Source organism: Anthonomus grandis, chromosome 5 (genome assembly GCF_022605725.1).
Source record: "Anthonomus grandis grandis chromosome 5, icAntGran1.3, whole genome shotgun sequence".
NCBI lineage: Eukaryota > Metazoa > Arthropoda > Insecta > Coleoptera > Curculionidae > Anthonomus > Anthonomus grandis.
Window position 1 is genome coordinate 4,197,816 of NC_065550.1, and position 24,092 is coordinate 4,221,907.

At 30.9% G+C, this 24,092-nt stretch overlaps 1 protein-coding gene across 2 annotated transcripts in view; it reads left to right on the forward strand.

Moving 5' to 3' along the window:
* Positions 1-415: 415 nt before the first annotated feature.
* Positions 416-24,092, forward strand: part of LOC126736813 (uncharacterized) — a 74,712-nt gene continuing 51,035 nt past the window's right edge. The window contains exon 1 of one of the 2 annotated variants that reach the window (XM_050441364.1): positions 416-559. The gene's annotated coding sequence lies outside the window, so the exon portion shown is untranslated. Of the gene's footprint in view, positions 560-1,269; positions 1,425-24,092 lie in introns of those variants that run through there. The other variant, XM_050441365.1, reaches the window with a different exon arrangement.

Here is a 24,092-nt window from a genome sequence, read left to right on the forward strand (position 1 = left end):
CAAGATGTTTTGTTTTTAACTTTAATACCTTTCAACAGCTTTTAATTTAAAATTAAGGGTTGTTGTAAAATTAAGAAGTTAAAATTAATTTAAGTTTAAAGTTGTTTCAAAAAGAAAAGTACACCGTTAATTTCCTTTTAAAAACAGCTTTCCAACAAGGTGCTACAAATGCCATCATATCATTTAAAACAATTAGGTAGAGTTAAGTTTTACCCTTTCGAAGGGGTTTAAAAAATTTTTTTTTTAATACATTTTTAAATACCGCAAAAAGTCTAAGTACGCGTTTATGCATTTTTCTAAAATATTTTTTTCAACAGCACCCACCCTATATATGCGTTTATGCATATCAAATTTAATGATTGCAAGCTCTGAAAAAATATCCTTTATAAAATTATTTTTGTTGATATAGGTGCAGTTTTACTTATCTTGCAAATATCTTTATCTACGAATTTCGTAATGAAGTGATGGTTGGTAGCAATGGTTGGTTTGCAATGTAAATGTAAAGAGATGCGCATATTTTTTTAAACTTTTGTTCAACTTCAACATTACTGCAATACAGGTATGTGTTTAAAGTGAAAATATTTTGGGTGTGGCTTGCACCTCTACCTTCCCCGATAAAACTCTTTTCTTTTAAAATATAAACTTTTTGTTCTACATTTTAGCAGTAACCACTTTTTCGTGTAAGAAGACACGTTGTTTTATACTTTTTACATGTTTATTATCCATAAAAGCCAAATTTAAACTGAAACTTCTTAATCTCTATTTCATAAAAACTAACCGTCAATCTTCGTATCAAAAACAGACCCAAAAACAAAACGGGCATTCATCGCCTTTCATCACTTGAAAAGTGCTTACACACATTTTTAGTCCCTATATCTGAGACCCAGACCCATAATAAGTGCCATATCTACATAAACATAAACTTAAAGAGTACCGCTAGAGATTTATATCCTGGTTTAGATTAACAAATACATTAAAACTACAGAATAATATATAATATAAAAATACCTATTTTACATTCGGTTGTTTAAATGTCATTATTATAATTGTAAAAATTATTTGGAGGTGGTACTTCATCCCGTGATAAAACGTATCTATAAGATAAAAACTTATTGCCTTTATTTATTATTATAATTGTGAGAATTTATTATACGATATACATTTAAAAAAATGGCAAGATATAAAGATGTCGAGGTCCAATGTTTAGACTAGAAATGCTGAAGTGGTATCAATAAGCTTTCAGTTTATTTTCTTTAAGAGTCAAACCTAGAAAATCACTTAATAAGCGGAATATTCATAAAATACCTTGTGAAGAACTTTTTTTTTATTTGGGTTAGTTAATCTGTAAACTTGTTAATGAAAAGTAGTGTCTGTGTGTCAAATTTATATTTGTGCCCTGTCTTATATTTAGAGAAATATACAAGGTGAGGGTTCTAACACAGTATTATTTTATCTAATTTAGAAAATAATGTAATAATATTTAGTATGTGCATGTGCATCCTTACTTGCTAGTATAGAGGGCTGATGCTTTGGTTTTTAGACTTTTAGAGGTTTTGAACTTATCGTTTTATTTGGACACCATTGCACTTTTTAACTTAATTTTTTTTTATATGACAGATACAGAATTTCTAAATGCCTAAAACTATATAAGAAGAGTAGTAAAAATTAAGAAATATACGAATGTTTAAATTAAATATTAGCATACTTCAAGATAATTTAAAACATAATAGTAGACCTTACATCATATTTTAAAGTAGTTTTAGGCATCCAGCCAACGTTTGCCTATAAGTTGGTACAATACTTTAAAAAAATTGTATTTACAAAAAAAACGATAATTTCTAAACCGTTCTAAGTGCATTTTCAATCGCCACGACGTGGCGTCCTCTATAAATTATTTAAGTACTTAGTTTTTAACGTATAGGTCACTCAAAGATACCGTTAACTCCTACTACCCTAAATAAATTAGACCACTAACCCCCATTATGTTAGGTCCAACGTTTTAAAAAGGTAATAAACTGAATAGGGTCGGCTTGAAAATGATTCTAAATGAAGTAAAGATATCATGAGTATCGAAGAAAGTTTCAAGGTAAATTATTGCTCGATCTTCATCCCTATATTATTTTATAACTGTTGAGACTTTTTTATAACTGTTGTTGTTATTATTTTATAACTGTTGAAACTGTTGTTTTTTTTATCTTTGAGACTTTATTATTGCTTGGATTTTATTAATCGTTTTTTTTAAGTTAGATATGCTAGAAGAAATATTTGCTTCGTCTTTAATTAGTCTTTTTCTTAGGGTAACCACAGAAGGTATTGATAGTATCACTCTTATGCACACATTTCAAGGAGTCGGAGTCGCTTCGCTTTCTCCTGGAAATTGTGTATTTTTGTAGTATATCACAAAGCTGTTTGTGTCAAATCACACGTCTCGTCAAAACTTTTTTTAAATCTTTTGATAGTAAAGAACTTAAATGCCTTCTAATGGTGTTACTAGTATGCACGGAATACAATTAATAATATATAGAGAAGTGGCTGTTGCATACAAACCGATAGAAATTCTTCTGACAAATCAGCTAGCGTCCTCTCGCTTGGCAACGGCAACTGTTATAACTAACTTGACAGAAAGACGTGGCCAAATTAAGGCGAGAAATCACATTTTATTTAATCTGACAATGTTATCATTTAATCGTAATATCTAAAGCAAACGCCTACTCAAAAAGGTTACTCATTGAGAAAAAGGCCTTTTTGATTAAGTGTTCTTCTCAGCTTTATTTTACATATCGAAATGAGTTAATTTACTGCAATAATCTACGACAGTGTACTAACAATACTGTACGACATATCACCAATTGGACAAATGGAAATAAAACAATGTTTTTCTTTAATACATTTATAATTTAATTTTCCTGAAAAAAAAAAATTTAAAATGATATACCTAATATACTATAATTTATTATAATAGACATTATATAAATTAGAATTAATCTAAAAATGTTTAAAGTATTTTGTTAGTACTGAACTACCCTAATTTTAAACAGATTAGAAAAGGTTGTTAACATTTTTGTGCTATTTTCTCATCATACATCTAAAGGAATTCTTATTAGGTTAATAATATCCTCATTTTATTAACACATAGATTCAATAGAGGATGAATTATCTTTATTTAATATGTATTTGTATCTGTTTCCTAAAGAAAAATTAAACAGATTTTAAAATTATTTAAATTATAATTAAAATATTAATTTTTAAAATGAATTAAAAATTCTATAGCAGAGTATTATCGAAAGAGACAATATATCCATCAACAAAATAAAATAAACTCTTTATAATAAAAAGTTGTTTTTATTTTCAAACATATGTATATCACTTACATACCCAATAAACATTTGCCGCAACTTATAGTAACATATAAGATATATAAGAGTTGTATAAAGGTAACAAAGATATATAAGCAAGTTTTGGGGTTTTATAAAATTACTCTAGTCATATTTTATGTTTATAGTGTTACTATAACCTACAGATATACCATGCTTTTCTTTGAATTCCTACCCCCCATTTATTTTTTGAATGGGTCAAAAAAAAATTTTGAAACTTGGCATAAGTAAATTGGTCTATAGGTACTATTTTTCACTGTAAACTAGGTAGTTGTAAATTCCAAGATGGCGGCTGGGCGACATCTTGAGAAAAAATTTTAAATAGAAAGGGGGGTCGTGTGGTACCTCATTTTAAAGGTCTTAATGAGTACTTTATAACCCTGAAATATTAGACCCATATCTTAACTCGTTTCAAAATGGCGGCCTAATAAAAAAGTATTTTTTTTTATTTTAACGTTTTACATTTTTATGATTTTTGAATAGGTAAAAATCGTGTACGAAAATGTACGAAAATAAATGCGTCACTATTTTATTTTGACATAAAAACGACAGTTCTAAATGTCAAAATAACACATAAGCGCCATCTTGAATAAATGCATTAAATAGAAATCTTGTGTTACCTCATTTAAAAGGTTTTATTGAGTACTTTTAATATTTATTACATGGACTCGGTGGACTCCGTTTTGACCTGTCTAAGAGTAACAGCCAAAAAAATACACTGTTGCAATTTTATTAACGTTTTTAATAATAATATTCAAATAATTTATAATTTTTGAATTTTGGATTTAAAGATTAACTTTTTGGTTTCTAAAGACTTACTGAACCGCCCTCGTATGTCACATTTCACGTTAAAGGTTAATGAACATTATTTAGACATTCCAAAAACCAAAAAGCTATTAAAAAAACTCGAAAAAAAATTTTAAGATATTTTTCCTTAACCGGTAAATTACTCTTGTATCGGTCATTGTTAGATATTGTTTAGTGTGTTTGGCAGTTTGAATTTATTGTTTTTTTCAAAATGGTTAATTCTCGTCCATTGGAGGAAAAAGTAGAAGCAATTTTTATTTATGGAGCAACGCGTAATTTTCATGAGACTGAAAGGGTTTTCAACGAACGTTTTCCTGATCGTCCTATTTGCCGTAAATATTTAAGGGAACTTGTAAATAAATTTACAACTACTGGTACTGTCCAGGATAAAAAACGCCCAGGCCATATGTCTATTTCAGAAGAAAAGCAAGTCCAAATAATTGGCGAAATAATAGAAAATCCCCAACATTCTACTCCAACTGTTGCTGATATCTGTGAAGTTTCAACTTCGACGGCATGGAGAGTTTAAAAAAAAAATAAGTTTCACCCATACAAGATCCAAATGGTCCATCAACTGACTGAAGATGATCCTGACCGAAGAGTGCAATTCTTTGAAATTATGGCATAGAGAGTAGAAAGGCAACCTACGTACGTGCGCAACATTTGTTTTAGCGACGAATGTACTTTTTTTTAAATGGTAATGTCCACAGACAAAATTGTCGATATTGGAGTGATACCAATCCACACATTTTTCGTGAAACCCGATCTCAGTATCCGCAAAAAATCAATGTATGGGCAGGAATATTAGGGAATCATATCGCAGGGCCGCTGTTTTCAGAAGAAAATTTAACAGGTGAATTGTACTTAAATATGCTGGAAAATGCTATCGATCCTCTCATAACAGAAATTGTTGAGGCTAATGTACATGAATTTGACATGGAAATTACATTTCAACAAGATGGTGCTCCTCCGCATTTTGCCAGGAATGTGAGAAATTATTTAAATGATAATTATTTTGGTCGTTGGATAGGTCGTCGGGGTCCTATTGAATGGCCAGCTCGGTCACCAGATTTAACGCCCCTAGACTTTTTTTTGTGGGGATACCTAAAGCAAAAGGTATACGAAACAGAACCTGCCTCAATTTTTAAGCTACGACAAAGAATCACTAACATTTGTCAAAATATTGAGGCAGATGTATTGGAAAATGTTCGACGTGAATTTTCAGATAGGTTATTTATGTGTCAAGAGGTACAAGGAAATCATTTTCAGCATCTTTTAAATTAAATATTGTTTTTCTTTTGATAAATTGTTTATTTGCTAATTGTAAATTAGTATTTCATTGTATTCCATTAAAAACGTTAATAAAATCGCAACAGTGTATTTTTTTGGCTGTTACTTTTAGACAGGTCATTGAGACCTTTAAAATGAGGTACCACACGACCCCCCTTTCTATTTAAAATTTTTTCTCAAGATGTCGCCCAGCCGCCATCTTGGAATTTACAACTACCTAGTTTACAGTGAAAAATAGTATCTATAGACAAATTTACTTATGCCAAGTTTCAAAAATTTTTTTTGACCCGTTCAAAAAATAAATGGGGGGGGACTTCAAAGAAAAGCACTGTATAATAGGGTGATATAGCGTTTTCCATCACTAATTTATAAAACTTTTAGTAACCGTTACTTATGGTAATTTCAAAGAGTTTATATAAGGTTTGCCGTAACCCTATTTATATAACTCGGTTACCTTAGTTATATAGGAGTGTTCTTGTTTACTCTTATAAAAGTTAGTGTTTTTCAAATTAAATTATATCACTCTTAGTGATGGTTGTCCCCTTTATAAAACTTAATAAGCTTTGGTAACACATTTTACCCTTATATACCCTTAATGTCATAACCTTACAAAAATCAAATAACCAATTTATTTTTTTACTTTATTATGATGTAAATAATATTAAGGTAACTAGGTAACTACTTAACAAGCAAAAATTAGTTTATAGTTGTTGCTATTAAATATGAGTTATAATTGGAAAAAAATTAAATTTAGCACTTCTTCATTTCGTCGCAAAGTTGCAAAAAATTTTAGCAAAATTCTGACTGGTGATGAAAAAAAGTTTTTATCGGAGAAAGAATATGTAAACCCTATCAGTTTAGCGAAGTATCCACAATATATGGGGAAGAATATATTGCAAGCAATGTACACAATTTGTCACATTTAATTGATGATGTGAAGAAGTATGGCATTTTATCGTCTTTTTCATCTTATCCATTTGAGAGTAAGTTATATCAGATCAAACATTTACTTAGAAATGCACGGAATCCTTTGATACAGGTAGCTAAAAGATTAAGTGAAAGTGACAAAATTATTCCTGAAAGTGATCCCATGAATAAACAGTATCCCATTTTAAAAGAGGAAAATAATGGAGGAACATTACTAACCCCGACAAGACATGAAACCAATTTTTTTTATCGAATTGAAATAACTGAGGGTTTTACACTAACCAGGTTCAAAGATAAATGGTTTTTAACAATTGAAAATGAAATTGTCTCTACTAAAAATGTCATTATTAATAATAATGGAGAAACTTTAATTTTTGGGTCTTGTTTAAAATATATTTATAATTTTTTGAGACTCCGATAAAGTCATCATTTTTAAATATATATATTTCCGACTGTGAGGAAAAAGATGAAAGACTCTATGCTTTAAATAAAATAATGTAAATTAGTTTGTATTAAGAAAAAGCCAAACTCATTTGTATTTATCCCGCTATTACATACCTTAAAATAAACATATACATGTAATAAAATTAAAAGTTTTCTTTATTTACATTGCACTTTATTCACTTTATTTACATTACATTCTATTTTACAGATATCCTACAGCAAAAAAACGTTTATGATTAAGCACTTTTATTCTGTTTCTTCTTCCTTATGCTCCTCTGGTTTTTTTTACCTTGCATTCTTTAGCTAGTAGGTTAAAATCTGCTTGGGGGATCCGGCCAGCCTCCATTCTGTTGTTATTCGTAATTCTTTTTTTTTTGAAGTAATTCTTCACCTAGATTTTGTGATCTTTTGATTTCTTAGAGCAACCTAAGCTTTGGAAACTTTCACTACTGTCACTCTGCTCTTCCATTGCACTAAGTTCGAGGTCAGCAGCTTCATACGACAAGAATGTTTGCCTTTTCTTGGTGCAGGGCTGAGGAATCCAGTTTAAAGAGAAGAGTCTTCTTTTTACTCGGGGGTCAGTACAGAGTACCATCTTTTTCCCAGGCCGTCGGAACAATCGATAGAAGGGGATCTTTGGCTCCAGACTCCCTTGTTTGTACGATTTTAAAAGACATTGCTTCACAAAATTTACTTTATTAATTACACAGGAGAGATTTTCTTTTAAAAACAGTTATTAAAATTTAATTGTAAATAAGGTGAGTAGTAAGAAAATATACTTAATTATGTTAAACATTACTTTAGTTAGCTGAGGTCTCGTGTTTATTAGGAAAAAATCAAATTTGGTCAAAACTTAATTATTTGAAGTAAAGTGAGTGTCTTTAATTTTTCTATTCGCGGCACGTCTTGTGTGCCTGTAGTCATAGGGTTATATAAAGGTGTCTAGGTCGTTAAGTTATATACCATCACTAATAGTTATTTAACAGCTCTTTGAGTGACATAATGCTTTCGAAATGGTATATAACGTTACTTAGACTTCCGCCATAATTGTTTTGAAAAATAAACATAAACATAAAAAAGAAGTACCGAAAAATCAATATATTTCACTTATTTTGTAGAAATTCATCATGATTTTACTATTTATGGTTCAACTATTTCACGAAACAACGGCACCCGACAATAAATTGTGTAATATTAAAAAGATTAAAGGTTATGATTTCATTAATATCTAAATGCAATATAAAAAATACTAGGTATTTTGATGGCCCCTATATTTTTTCGAAGTGAATTAGTTACATTTACAGTAAAAAATCATTCGCACATACATTTTTAGATACAAATTACTCTTAATTCCATTATCTCAAGGTAATAAATTATTTTCTGCCTCCTCCATTTTTAATTTGTTATACCTAGTATCTCATGATTCTCATGTCACCAAAGTGACAAGTCATTGTATTATTGTTTTTGAGAGGCAGAAAAGAACCACAACGGTATGCCAATGTGTATAACAGAGAAAAAAACATATTTATATTTAGAAACATCTGACAAGACGTGAAAAGTGACAAGTGACATATGACAGAAAATAGTGATAGAACTATTTTGAACACTCTTATAGGCAAAGTATATAAGAGTAACCACAATATTTTCAACACTAGGTTATACCGCTTAAGTTTTTTAAAGGTTCTTCTGATAAGTTTTATAACGGTTACGGAAATAGTTTGGTTACTGTTGACTCACAACTTAAACGTTTATAACGTTACCAAGTATGGGTTGCCGATACCCTTATAAACTCCCCATTTAAGCTCTTTAACAGGTTTATAGGAGTAACGGAAATATTTCGGTTACTATTTATATAACTGTAGGGTATATAAGGAAGGTGATATAACAGTTGCGACAAATATTATAAAACCAAAAATGTTTATTGGGTAGTATATATTTGTTGGTCTCTTATAATACTAACAACATATCTTGGAACTATAATATTAATAAAAACTCAATTCAAGGACAAATGTTTACATAAAATAAAAAGAAACTCCTAAAAAAACTCAAGATTTAAGCAAAATAATAATTCTGATCCATTCCGAGTGGTCAGATCTCTTATTCTCTATAACTATGTCTCGTTTCAGTGAGCACAGGAAGTGGTATGATACGAGCACGAAATAAAATAAAAAAAATAGGCAGTGCAAACCTTATAAATCAATTTACTAAATGATTCATGTGAAAAAAAGACAAACACAGAAAATAAATATTTAAATAAATATGTATTGTAGTGTAAAGCCAGTAGTATCAGCATTATTAAAATTTGTGGAGAGAACTGATTAGAGGAAATTGTATAGCTTAAAGTCTTAATAAAATTTACAATGCATATCAATCTCCATGTTTTTCTTGTAATAGGAACTGAAGGAAATGAAAAAATCTTTTATTACTATGTTTCTTAGAATCATTTAAAATATACATACTCTTACATCAAGGAAATTTTCAGGAAAATTTTAAATCAATGTTTAATTGTTGAATAGAAAATGAGAGGCCAGACATTTTGTAGTATGTATTTATAATAATCAAGTTAAAAATTAAATACTTGAAAAGTCAAACTTCTTCATTGAAATCAAATGAATTTGATTTTATTAAAGACTAAAGATTGACAATACAAAACCATAATAGTAATAAATAAAATCAGATTTTCTTACCAGAAACCTGGAACTGCTTGCTGCAAATCAATTAAAACATTACTCCCAATATCGAAAGAGAACTTTTTAGAAAAAAAAGTCATAAATTTAAAATAACATCCTTAAAACAAATAACAAACTCAACCCACGCTTGCATTCATTGAAATGAAAAACAAACTAAAATGGTATGACGATGACCAATGATGTTCTATCAGTCAATGTCAACAATTGTCTGTCAGCTCCCTGTCAATTTTGCTAAGCAAGATGGCCGACATACGATTCCGATTTTCACCATGTAGCTTCATACATGTGACAGTATGGCAGGTATTACTGTTAGAACCCGCCCATGGTCGCCACATTTTTGCGCTATAATTCCACAAAAAAATAACTTCTTTAAATCACTTGCTTACAACAATAGCCTTTTAAGTTAACTCGTAAAGAACTTAATTAGAATTGAAATTGTCACACTCAATTTCTTCTAATTTATACTAGTTCCTAGGTAGGTCTAGACCAAACATCACAAGTTTTGATTTGGACTAAATTCAGGTATAAATATACAGTGCTTCCGTAAAGTAGCGGAGAAATTCAATAAAATTAAAATGAACGGTTTCTGAAAAAAATGCCCGAACCCGTAGATTTTACTATTTGGTTTAGGGTTTTTCTACGTGGAAATTAAATATACAGGGTGGCTCAAAAAAAACGTCATCAATATGTTTTTTAAATGGAAACCACCATTTTTTAATTTAGAATCAGAAAGAACACATTTTCTTGTATTAAAAATATAATACAAATGAATAGTGGTTACATAAGCAATTTTAAACAAAAAATGATGATAAAATGTAAAATTAAAGAATTACCTATCTAAATTAAAGCTTCGAATTGAGCACCGTTAACAACCTGATAAAAATCAAGGTGATGTAAAAATTCTTTTTGAACGTTATCAATGACATCTGGAGTAATATTTTTAATTTCCTGGCGTATTTGTTCTTTTAAATCTTCTAAACTCGCTGGTTTAGTGACATACATTTTACTTTTTAAGTATTCCCATAAAAAGTAATCGAGGGGAGTTAAATCTGGTGGTCTGGGCGTCCATTTAATGAACCCTCATCCACCTACCCAACGATTTGGAATAACTTCACCTAGATAATTGCGAACGGGTAAAGCATAGTGTGGCTTCATCTTGCTGAAAAAAAAGATTGAAGGTGTTGTGTGTGTGATGATATTCTGTGAACCAATAAGGGTTTTCCGTCGTCCAGTATCGACAATTCTCTCTGTTCACATGGCCGTTTAGAGTAAACGTTGCTTCGTCAGAAAATATTATCCCTGTTAGAAAATTATTGTAATCATTACATAATTGCTGCATTTGCTTACAAAATTTATTTCGGCAATCAAAATCATTTTCCGACAGCTCTTGAAGTAAGAATATTTTATAAGGGGGAATTTTGCTTTTTTCAATACTTTATGCACAGTAGATCACGATAAATTAACATTAGAAGCCGTGCCTGTCATTGTGGCTTTGGGATTATCTTGGACCGCTTTGACCTGAACATACCCGAATTCACAAAACTTTTACTGAAACTGTACTTACTATTCTTTGGCTAATAGGCGACCGATCAGGATGAGTTGCATTAAACAACTGAACACCGAAAATCCCTCTTTAGAAACGAAAGTTAAATGGAAGGAGCGTGTCGGGTTGTTTTGAGGTTGTCCGATCGATCGAAGATCGGCGATTTTTGCAATTTGTTACAGAAGCTGTTTTGTGTCATTTATTCTCCGATAGATGACACTCTGTATTTTTTAACTTGGATTTTTCCCGATTGGCCTTCTGTTCTGGCCGCCATTGCAATTGCCATGCTTACGTCATACGTCATTTCGATTTTAATATTTTCCGATAAAGACATTTAATTGGGAGACTAAAGTAATAAACAATATAAACTTATTATCCCCATTAATATTTAGTGTCCAGTGCCTGTCAAACGAGATTAGTGCTCTTCACAAAATAGGAATTAGCTACCTATTTATAAGTCCAATAATTATCTCAGTGGTGTACTTTCTCGTGTGTTATGTGTTGTGTTATGTTGCTTAAAACTTTACTTTTTACTTTGGTTGTTATAGTCAAAATCGCTCTTATCGTGCGGGTGTACCGGATTATCAACGACAAACTTTTGTAGTTACGTTTACGTTTACGTTTCATTTCAATTTGCGCAACAACGTTTTTTAACTACAACGCGTCAGATAAACGAAACAGATATATGCAGCGTTAATGTATCAAAAGAAGATAAAATGATAAATGTCAGTGGTTCTAAAACAATTACTTTCATAACAAACATGCCTGTCTCGTTTCGATTGACGGATGACATTATTTGTCACAAGATAATTTAAATTTCAAATTATGGAAAAGAAAAAGCCTTTTTGTGGATTTCTAAATTCTCAAGCAAAAAAAATGGTACTTCGAGAACAAAAAAGAAAATAAAGGGTTGCCTAAGAATGTACAAGAAGATGTAGCTAAAGCGCTTGGAATTAGTTTAAGAATGGTGCAAAAGGTTATATATGAAAACCAGAACAATCTTATTCCCAAGAAGGAAAAAAAGTGTAAAAGGAAGAAGCCGAAGACTGAAGATTTAAGTAAATGTGTAAAAATGGAAGTAAGGGATAGGATTTATGAAGTCTAAAAGTATGGATTATCATGACAATATGAATTGCGAAATGTTTGAAAAATGGTTAAAGGAACAGTTAATAACGAACTTGCAAGAACCTTCCTTAATAGTATTAGACGATGCGTCGTATCATTCAAGAATTTTGAATAAACAACCAAATGGAAGTTGGAGAAAAAGCGAAATTTATGAATGGTTAGTAAAAGAAAATCAGAATCCCTTGCCATATATGCTAAAATCCGAACTTCTTTCAATTGCAAAATCGCTGGAAAGACCAAAAATATATGCTGTTGACGAAATAATACGTGAATATGGCCGTGAAGTTTTAAGATTGCCACCATACCATTGTCAGTTTAATGCCATTGAGCTTATATGGGCAGGGTCAAAATCTTATTATGAGAAGCATGTGGGTGCTGGGCTTAGATCTGACCAGGTTAAAGCTGCTTGGAATAAGGCATTGAATCACATCACAAAGGAGTATTGGCGGAAATCAGTGGATCACACAGAAAACATTATTAGAACCTGGTGGAAGAGAGAAAAAGTACTCGATATCCAAGTTGAACCATTGATCATTGCTCCATTTGAAGAAGATTCGGAAAATGACGAAGAGTTTTCATACTCTGTTAGTGATAATGATAGTTATAATTAGTTTCTTTTTTTAGTCAAATTTGTTATTTATTTTTACACATTCACTTAAATCTTCAGTCTTCGGCTTCTTCCTTTTACATTTTGTTTCCTGCTTGGAAATAAGATTGTTCTTGTTTTCATATACAACCTTTTGCACCATTCTTAAACTAATTCCAAGCACTTTAGCTACTTCTTCTTGTACATTCTAAGCAATACCTTATTTTCTTTTTCGTTGTTAAAATAATTAGTTTTCTTTTTGGATTTCGTTTATTATTTAGGTATGATTAAAAAGTACAAAAATTTTTTTTAAACAAAGCTAAGTCAATAACTTGGTGAATGCGCTGGGAGATAGATGTGCCCGGCACATTCTCCATTTTTTTAATAGTTAGTTTCAATCTTTTTTTGCCTTTTTTGCCTTACCTGTAATGTGTAAATAAATAAATATTCATAAGAAAACGACTTTTTAAAGAACTGTCGTAGCTCCCCTCGTATTTATCTTTTTAAACAAAGTTAAATAAATGAATTGGTGAATGCACTGGGAGATAGAAATGCCCGCCGCATTCACCAGTTTTTTTTTAGTTATTTTTTATCTTTTTTTGACTTTTAACTGATATAAAAGAAAAGATAACACAACTTTTTTAATTTTCTGTGCATCAACGTATAGATTGGGTCGAACGACAAATAATAAATCATAAAATTGAAATGTCATTTTAAAAGTGAGATTGTAACATAAACTTGCCTTTAAACAAAGAAAGTAGTTTTCTGGTCTCTGACTGCACTGCATCACACACAATACAAATTAATTGTTTGTCATTATACCAAAATGTATAGTTTCCCAATAATTATTACAAAAAAACACAATCACACATAAACAAAGAAGAAGACAAAATCAAATAATCGTTAAAAATTAGACGCTGCTCCCTGAAATCGACAAATTAGTATGTTATGCACATACATAGGGTCATGCCGTAGCCGATCGAGAGTTCTAGCCGTGACACTGGTTTCGTGGCGTCAAAATTGAAGCCGAGATTTAGTGGCGCACGCCGTACAGTGGAACGACTAAGTGGAGATACCGCGGGACCTAATATTTTACATTTTACAAGATAATATTTTTTTTTATTATTACGTATTTTTAGGTATATGATAAATGGTTTAAATATTTTTTATTATTTATTTTATTGGAAAAATATACATAAACGGTGTTTCAAATTCGTCTACCCTCAAAATACGAAAATGGATAATTTACCCCAAAGTTGCAATTTATTTACTTGTAAAAGAATATGCCATATAAAAAAAAATATATATTTTATGTGGTTTTGAAGATTATCGAAAAAAAACAAATTTTCAAAAACTTAATCTTGACACTTTTGTGGGTTATCTTGGTTGCTATGGGAAAGTTTTTGCATTGCTGTATTACTTTTTCGTAAAAATGTTAATGCCGAAAACAAAAGTAGGTAGGTACCTACGCCAAATTTTTGTTGCTTATTTAAAAAATCGAAAATTTGAATGATTCCAAAGATAATCAAAAAAACCAAAAAAAAAAATTTTAAATCCATTTTAATTTTTTTTGAGCTTAAACAGGAATGCAGCAAGAGGTAGGCATTATTCTAAATAAAATTAAGATTGTAAAATGTAAGTTAAAAATAAAATTGTTAATTTACCCACCTAATTTAAATACCAAATTTTTATTCTTTTTAAAACTCAAAGCGAGTATCAAAATAGTTTGGTAGTTTAAAATTTTAAATGCGTAATCTTACTATAAACTACAATAATAACTGCAGTAAAATATTATTTCGAATCAACGCAAAATATGTGCCCCAGCGCGGAATTTTTGCCATCGCGATGCGGTCGTCGCCTCGCATGATTTCGGCTTCTGTTGTGAGGTATCGATGGAAGCGGGGATAAGTGTCCAGGCTAGAACTATCGATCGGCTACGGTCATGCTAAATCGTATACTAGTTTCTCAAAAATTTAGGTAACAACCATTTTTAGATGAAATATGTACAATTTTAATAAAAGGCTAGGAAGGCATTTTTGCTCTCATAAAAAAATATAAAATGCTTAGATTTAGATATTATTGCGTAAAGAAAAATTGTTATTAAGAATTCTGTCTATTTCGGACAATTTTTCAAAAAAGAAGTAAAGATTATGTCTGGCAACTTAGCAGAATATCGGGGGAGGTATATACCGATGAGGCGTATACCCAACGGGATTTATACTTATGGGCTTTTTCACGTCATGAAAGGAAATAACCAACGTATGTTTTACATGTCAATTCTCGGATACGTAGTATTCCGCAGACATTTTTACGGCGTTAAAGGCAACACGTCAGTTAATAATTATGATCTAAGATGTATACGCGGCTTTAATATGTCACATGACGGCGTTCAATGTATTGTCAAACTCTCAGGGAAATAACATTTTAGCAGCCACTGATTTTTCAATTTGATTCATATATTCATATTACGTGGTGACCTTTGAACCCGCACGATAAGAGCTAAGGCGACTATAACTTTTTATTATTAACATTGGATTGGTATTAAGACCATTTCACAAAATGTCTGTTTATGGGTGACGTAAAGGCAAAACATATCTGGGACACATGTCCCAGACTGCACAGACCTATATTCTAGCAGCTTCCTTCTTCCAAGAGGAATACGAAATATAGACAGCAATGAATAATTAGTATTAAAAATCAGACCAAAATACAAGTATCAAAGCACTAAGAGAGGCTAGGTTGTCCCAGGTGATTCATTAAGGGTGTGACGGGGTAGCATATTTCAGAATCTGTAACATATGTACCATAAATGTACATGGATGTAGCCATAATTTCTAATTAGTATTTATTTGTAGTACTGCACATAATTAAACATACAGTGCTTCTATCTATCAGAGAATGAGTGAAACAAAACAACTTCTGTAATGTACGGCAAATTGATAACATGCCGCGCCATCTTTCGCTCAAGCGGACAACTTAAAACAACCCGACACATTTCTTCCATTCACATTCATTTCTAAAGGGGGATGTTCTGTGCAACTGAAGCACCTCTTTTTGAGTACACGACATATCTCCGAAACCAATCATGCACAAGATTTCGATTCTTTAACGTTCGGTTAATTTTCTCATATTTTATACAATAACAGTAGGTAATAAAGTGTAGTAACTAATAAAACGCAGGATGACACTGCTTTCGCCTCTCAAAAAGAATAAACACCATTTAAAAATACTTCAAATAGTTGCACCAAAATACATTCACTTTTTGACACTGACAAAAACAACAACAACTAAAATACCAACAATTAATTTAGGTATTTCTTTAATTTTACATTTTATCATAATTTTTCGTTCAAAATTGCTTATGTAACCACTGTTCATTTGTTACCCTATCCTTGCATTATACTTTACCAATATCATTGCAATTACCCTATCCTTTGTAAAAAAATGCGTTCTTTCTGCATTAAAAAATGGTGGTTTCCATTTAATAAACATATTGATGACGTCATATCTTTTTTTTTGAGTCACCTTGTATATTTAATTTCTACATGATTTAACAAATTAACAATACCTGATTATTTGGATTCCTAACCTAAAATATTGTATAACGTTAAAACCATAAGCCATGTAGGCTTTACAATACATTTTTATAGTATCAATTATTCTAAATCTGTTAAACCAAAAACAGATCTAGAACCGATAAAAATTTCAAAGTTAAGTTTTATAGCATTCAAAGTTAACTTTAGCTAGTAAAACTATTATAAAAAAACTTAATTGAAAATATTATGATTTTTTTGTTATATTATCCAGCCGCTTTATAACAACGGCACGGCACGCCTCTGATTGCGGCAGAGTTCAATATATTGTTTTGCGGTCGCTTAATAAGTCGCTCCTTCAAGTAAGAATAAGCCTGAATCCATATTGGTATGTAATTACGGATACGTGAAGCTTTCAAGCCTATCCGTGACAGATGGAAACATTTTCTTTCAGCTCTTCTTCACTGTTGAAGTGTTGACCTCCAAGGAAAGACTTAAGATGTAAGAACAGATGAAAATCGCTAAGAGCGAGGCAGAGCTGAACGGAGGATGGTGAAACCCGTCCCAGGCAAATCCCTGTAGGAGGTTTCCGTCACATTTGCAGTGTGTGGTCGTGGTTTGTCGTGAAAAAAAACAATACCTTTTGACAGAAATCCTCGGCGTTTATTCTGTATTGCGCGGCGCAATTTGCGTGCAAAAGTGTCTCGTAGTAAACATCTGTATTGATTGTTTGACCTTGCAGTAAGAAATCAATCAGTAAGATGCCTTTCCTGTGTTAAAACACTGTGCACATGATTTTTTGAGATGCCATATTTGTTTCGGCTTAACCTTTGCTGGGGATGAAGTGTGACTCTATTCTACTAATTGCCGCTTAGTTAGAAATCCTAGTTTCATCTGCTGTGGCTATCTGTAAACAGAAAATCTTCGCTGCCTTCATCATAACGGATTAAAAACTGAAGTGCACTACCCATCCGTTTTGTTTTATGTTCCTCAGTAAGAATTTTTGGTAGCCAACGTGAGCAAAGTTGAAAACCAAAAATTCTTAACAACTTGCAAGTTTCTTGCAAACGATTTCTTGAATTAGTGATCGTGAGATTTGGGGAAATTCCATAGCGAGAGCACTAATTGTAAATTAACGATTTTCTTTAAGCTTTTCATCAATCGCTCGAAATAGTTCTTCTGTAATCAAAGATGGACGCCCACTTCGTTCTTCATCGTGCACTTCACTACGTCCTTCATTGAACTGTCGAACCCATCTTTTCACCATTGAATTACTCATTACGTTTTGTCTATAAACTTCGCAAATTTTCCGATAAATTTCAATTGGTTCTACTTCCTTAGCATTCAGAAAACGAATTACAGATCTAATTTCACAAGCGGCGGGATTTTCAATCGACTTTCAATTTTCAAATCGACTTGTAAACAAGCACAACAAAGCATACGTGGCTGACAGCAATCTCAAACTGGTGCACGTTTCTTCTCCTTGATATAGAGCGTCATGCGCGCATGCGCGAACTGCGATCGCAGCACTGCAGCGGATGCAAATAGAAACGGAACTTTCTGGATTGCCATGTATCTGGATCCCATGTTTTGCCTTAAATATTTGTTATCGCCTGTTGATACTAGAAAATAAATAAATACATAAAACAGTTTAAATAAACAAAGAAAAAGTGTAACTAATAAAAGCTATAACATACACTAGAATGACACTAATTAAAATTGACAAAAAGATAACAATAATAATAAAAAAAAACAATAATAACAATCAATAATAAGCATCTATCCACCTAAAGTTAAAATATTGTTCTCATTGGCGCAAAGCTCGAAGGTAAAACCCTGGTTATTCAATATACAGATCGTGTTTTCGTTCGTTACTTATAGGAAACCGCATAGAGGCGAAATTTTACAACGTCGCGCGTGTACGAGTGCCTGCGACAGAGCACCGCCCCGGCCGGCCCGATGACGGGATTAGTAAACATCTGACTTTCGTGGGGGCTGTGTCGTTTGGCAACAAAATGTCCCAAAATATTACGCGAAAATCCAGGCATTTTTTAAATATTTATTTTAATGTGTAAGGATAAACAATATAAACTTAAATATTACAAATTTACATTAAGAAAACAAAGCTTTTTAACATTATCAGAGTTTAGGCAGCTTCGTTTTGCATTAACAATATTACCAGCATTAGAAAAAGCTCTCTCTGATGGAACAGATGTTGCAGGCACGCAAAGATAATGTTTTACATATTTTATAAGATTTGGATATTTGGTTTCATTATTTTTCCACCACTGCAAGGGACATATATTTTTGGAAATAACCGTAGCCGATCGAGAGTTCTAGCCGTGACACTGGTTTCGAGGCGTCAAAATTGAAGCCGAGATTTGGTGGCGCACGCCGCCGTACAGTGGAACGAAGTGGAGATACCGCGGGACCTAATATTTTACATTTTACAAGATAATATATTTTTTTTATTATTATGTATTTTTAGGTATATGATAAATGTTTTAAATATTTATTATCATTTATTTTATTGGAAAAATATACATATAAAACGGTGTTTCAAATTCGTCTTACAATACATAAAGTACGAAAATCGATAATTTACCCCAAAGTTGCACATTATTTATTTATAAAAGAATATGCCATATATATATATATATATATTATGTGGTTTTGAAAATTATTGAAAAAAAAACAAATTTTCAAAAACTTATTCTTGACACTTTTGTGGGTTGGGTTGGGTTCTTGCGTTTTCGTATTAATCTTGGTTGCTATGGGAAAGTTTTTGCATTGCTGTATTACTTTTTCGTAAAAATGTTAATGCCGAAAACAAAATTAGGTAGGTACCTACGCCAAATTTTGGTTGCTTTTTTAAAAAATCGAAAATTTGAATGATTCCGAAGATAATCAAAAAAAATTAAAAATCCATTTAAATTTTTTCTGAGCTTAAACAGTAGCACAGTAATGAGAAATTCGCACAGCTCTATCTCCCACAAGATACATAAATACATATTAATATTATTTTTAATTATTTTAGAGTATTTACTTTAAATGGTTGGATAAGGTTAAAAACGAGGAATAAATTAATTATTATTCAATAAATGCTATAAATTGGTTTTATTTTATCTAATACATAACGGTATATAAAACCATAACCAAAATATTCTTAATAGTTATGGTAAAATAAAATATGTAAAAAAAGAAAAACAAAACATACATATGGTATATGAAACTAAGCGCATTGGTTACACTGTTAATATTTTAAGTTTTTTACAGCCTCATTTTATTAATCCTTATTTTAAGTTTTCTACAGCCATTTAGTTTTTATTATTTAACCTATAGTCAATATTTTAATTATTCTTACTCTTATAGCAGATAATTACAAAAATATTTATTAACAACAATCAAAACATTTCTATACTACTTGAACACCATATTTAAGACAATATCTAAACAATAATAAAGACAAGATATATATATTTTATACAAAAATAAATAATGTATTTAATTCCATACTGTCATACCGTTACTTACTTTTAAGTTTTTTTACAGCCCTTTGTTTTTTATTTACCTGACTAGATTGAAAAGTTGAATTTTTACTTTTACAGTAATTATTTAAAAGAATGTTTGCCATATGAACAATACATTGTTTGAATATTTGATTCCTATCATCTCCGCAAGAAAAACAAGAAATTGGAAAAATGGTTTTATATTTTAACATTTCTATGGACAAGCTTTGTAAAATACCCCTTTAAGACTTGAATTTTAAGAAAAGCGATTCGCATGTATCACTAATTAAAATTTTAAATAGTAAAAATATATTGGATATTATTTCTACAATTATGTCTTTTGGCCACTTTAAGCCTCCCCGATCCAATTTATCAATGTAGGAAAAATCTGAACTTTCTGGATAATCAATATCTAATTGATTTTGAAAGCAAATAAATAAAGTGCAATCTTCACACTTTATTTTTTTATTAATACTTCTAGCAATATATCCTGCTATATAAATTAAAACCCGTTTTTTATTTTAATTTATAGTTTCGTCATTTGTCAACAATAAAGCATCAAGAAGAAAATCGTCAAGTTCTGTTAATTCTTTAATATTAAAATTGTCTTGAGTATTAAGATCAAAGTTTTTCAAAGAAAAATCGCCATTGAGTGAAGATTTTAATTTTAAAACGCTTATTAATTTTAATTTTCTCTCGGATTCCAAAACTTGAATTACTGAAATATGGTAATTAGCCCCCGACATTAATCTGTACTGTCCAAATCTACCCTCTAAATCATCGGTTTGAAACTTTTCCAGTAAGACATACTCAAATTTTAAATCGTTTATCAGGTATTTACACATGTCTGACAAGACCTTACAAGTACATATGTGTTAATGAAAAGTGTGTTTGATTTGAAAGTTTTCCATTTCTTGTACTCTCTGGTTTACCCTGAATAGTTAATTCGTTCCATAGTTCTAACCATTTAATAAAATTTCTTAAAAATATAATATTTTTGTCAAATTCTGGATCTCTTATACAATCATAATGCGAGTCTCGAAAACGTATACCTTTAAATTGAGATTTTCAATTTACGATTTTCCACCATTTTGAAATTAAATCTAAAAATTTAACTCACTGTAGTTGGATTGTCTTTATTATATTCTTGTAATGCAGCAATATTTTTATTATCAAAAAGCCTGACGCATAAGTTAACATTTTGTCTTTCTATTGACGAAGGATATAACACTTTTCTTGAGAGCGACGGTGCTAATTTAACAACCCGATTTTCTTCATAAGAAATTTTTTTTTTTTAAACTATTTACACATGCCGTTATTTTAGTTATATTGGCAACTTCTGGAAATGTTTGTAAACTTTGCATATCATTGGGAATATCGGGCAAAAAAAAAAGTTTGTAGATTATCCTTTTGATTATTCCAATTGTTTCTGATGGATTTCAAAATGTGGACCGTGTCAAAAAAAATAAATACTTTTTGAGAGACATTTGTATAGGGATTTAAAAAATAGGTTTGTATTGTACCACCGCAAAGTAAACTGAACATTTTTTTTTAACCGCATTATTGTCCGAAATAATGGCAATTACATGGTAGTCCATATCTGTCAGAAGTTTTAAAATTTTCTTAGTTAATTCATGTAGAATGTCGCATTTAAGAGTTGAAATAGGAAATAAGCCAACCATATCTTTATGGTCCGAAAATAAAGATGATATCATAAATGCTTGAATTGTCGTTGCTGGTATCATTTTTTTATCATCATCTAAATTTGTATATATAATTGTAAGTATTGTTCGAGGCAAAACTCTCTATTTTCCCACTTTTATATGATATGTCAGACCGAATATAAATTTCGTCTAACATTAAAACGACATATTTTTCTCTGTCAGTTAGGTTCTTTTTTTTCTCTGACAAATATTTAAGATGACATTCATCTACACCTGAACTATTAGACCCTAATTTTACAAATAGTCTTTTTAAATGGCGGGGACTGGGAAGTATTAATGTATTACTATCCCTTAGTAAAAAAATATGCCCCTGGAAAGGTTAAAAAAATAGTGCTGGCCCAAATTAATGTTTCCGGAGAATACACCACTTTACTACTTTTCATTAAGGTTATTTGCTCCCTAACAAACTTCAATTTTCTTATAATATTATGCTCTTTAGAATTTTGTTTTATTAAAATATCTTGTAATATTTTTTCAATGTAAGTAAAATTATCCTCAAATTCATTCTCTGGCAAAACCTGAATAGAAAATTTTTGTACAAAATTTAAAAGATTTAATAAAATAGACCACCTATTACATATTTTCGATTTCCCTAAAATGCTATTTAATTCACTATTGGCTACCTCCCTATCTTTATAAAAAAAAGTAGTTTTAAAATTTTTATTTATTACTACCCCCTTAAGAATAACTGGCAAACTGGTTAAGTCACTTTCAGTAACATAAAAAATATTGATATGATCAGTAGATATTTTAAAATTAAAATAATTGCTAAAATTTTTTTTAACTATATGCAAAATACTACCTGTTAGTCCTTCAAATGTATTTATACAATCTTTTTGTTCCTTATTTTCTTGATTTATCATTTGTGGCTCAAGTTCTAACTCTTGTAAGACCCGTGATTTTTTTTTTGTAGGGGTATGGGTTGTGAATGGCTGATTCTCAAATATTGTAGGGCAGGCATCTTCTGACAGCTTTACTCTTTTTCGAGAAACCTTTAAAATTGTTCCATCCTTCCTAGCCACTATATCCTCACGAATAATGACACGTTCAGAAAAATGTTTTATGCAGATCCTTGATGATTCTTTTATCACTACGTCGTCTCTCTCAATGCATTCTAGCCATCTTTTCTTTTGATCCGGGTCATTGGGAAAACGAAAAATGGTAACTCTCTCGGTATCTTTATAATTGCTTTTGCACCCAGGAATGCAGCAAGAGGTAGGCATTATTCTAAATAAAATTAAGATTGTAAAATGAGAGTTAAAAATAAAATTGTTAATTTACCCACCTAATTTAAATACCGAATTTTTATTCTTTTTAAAACTCAAAGCGAGTATCAAAATAGTTTGGTAGTTTAAAATTTTAAATGCGTAAGCTTACTATAAACTACAATAATAACTGCAGTAAAATATTATTTCGAATCAACGCAAAATATGTCCCCAGCGCGGAATTTTTGCCATCGCGATGCGGTGGTCGCCCCGCATCATTTCGGCTTCTGTTGTGAGGTATCGATGGAAGCGGGGATAAGTGTCCAGGCTAGAACTATCGATCGGCTACGAAATAACGCATTCGGAGACATACATATCAAGTTCATTAAATATTGTAGGCTGTTCATTTGGAAATAAGAGGTCCAAGGCGGTTTTTTGGCACAATTTTGATCATGTTCTACGGCTGAAAAATCGTTATCGGTTTCTATTAGATTTTGAAAATATCTTTGTACTTTAATCAAAGAACCAATAAACCGTTCTTTATTTTTGAGCCGCGGGTCCAAAAATGTGCTCATGTCAAAAATATTGATATCGATAGCACCAGTAACTGAGATACAAAAAAAAATCATTAAATCTAGGTTCAAACTCTTTTTATAATGAAAGTTTAATATCTTTCAAGAAAATAGGTTCTTCAGGAAATAGTTGGTTGCGAATCCGATGAAAACAAATTGGTAACAATTTAAAAAGGTGCTAATATTATTATAATGCTTTCTATTACTGTCCATTCTTCTTCGTTAAGCATTAATTGTCCAGCATGTGTTTTTGAAGTTACTGTTCTGTCAGATAAAACACCTATTAGAGCTTTACGTTGCTCTATTAACCGTTTTAACATATAATATGTAAAATTCCAACGAGTTTTTACAGTTTTTACAGACTGAATTAGTTTATGTTTCTCTAAACCTATTTGAATTTGTTTGTTTGTTAATGCTTTTGTTGCTATATTAGAATGTTTGAAATAAGAAACTACGCTGCTACATTTGATTATTGTTGGCTTAATAGAATCTTGATCCAATATTTTATTTAAGACTAACTGCAATGAATGGGCATAGCAACAAACTGAATCAAACGGTAAATCCCTAGTTGCCAAAACAATATTAGAGGCATTATCGTACACTATAGCGACACATTTGTCCACGATTTCCCATTCATTTATTATATCTAGTAACTTGTTTTTTTAATTTATGGCTGTATGTCTTTCTTCCATACTTTCTGTTGTTAGGCCTTTATGCATTTTACATCTCTTAATTCTTCTAAAATTTTTTGTTTTTCAAGCTC